Source organism: Haemaphysalis longicornis, unplaced genomic scaffold (genome assembly GCF_048455015.1).
Source record: "Haemaphysalis longicornis isolate Haplotype H1 unplaced genomic scaffold, Haemaphysalis longicornis Haplotype H1 scaffold_6, whole genome shotgun sequence".
NCBI classification, from domain to species: domain Eukaryota; kingdom Metazoa; phylum Arthropoda; class Arachnida; order Ixodida; family Ixodidae; genus Haemaphysalis; species Haemaphysalis longicornis.
This window is the reverse complement of record NW_027526407.1, coordinates 113805175-113805689: the sequence shown is the minus strand read 5'-3', so window position 1 is coordinate 113805689 and position 515 is coordinate 113805175.

The window sequence follows — 515 nt, the reverse complement described above, 5'->3', positions numbered from 1 at the left end:
CTGCAAGCAATTCTGCGTGTTCGCTGGGTAAAAAATCCACCATGCAAAAGTAGCCTAAGGTGCAAAAAATACCTAAATGCCCTAAACTAAACTAAAAAATACCCAAAATACCAAAATACCAAAATACCAAAAAACTAAATACCAAAATATCAAATACCAAAATACCAAATACCAAAATACCAAAAAACTAAAAAATACCCAAATGCAATACCTAAGGTGCAAAAGATACCAAGCAAAAAATACCTAAGGTGTCGCACTTTTTTTTTGATAGCGCAAAAATCGAAGCTGTGGGGAACGAAGGATTCTTCCAGAAGAACTGGCCCAAAATAGAAATGTTTGAAATGGCAAGCAAACTGGCCCTGAGATAAAGGAACCTAATACACGCGGCTTGTTTTTGAGCCAGTTAGGTGATAAGAAAATGTTCGAGTGAGATTAAAAATGGGCGTTCAAAACACGGGCGCGGGCGCTGCAGTCATGTGGGAGCAGACAGCACTAGAACATTGAGTAGTTGGTGG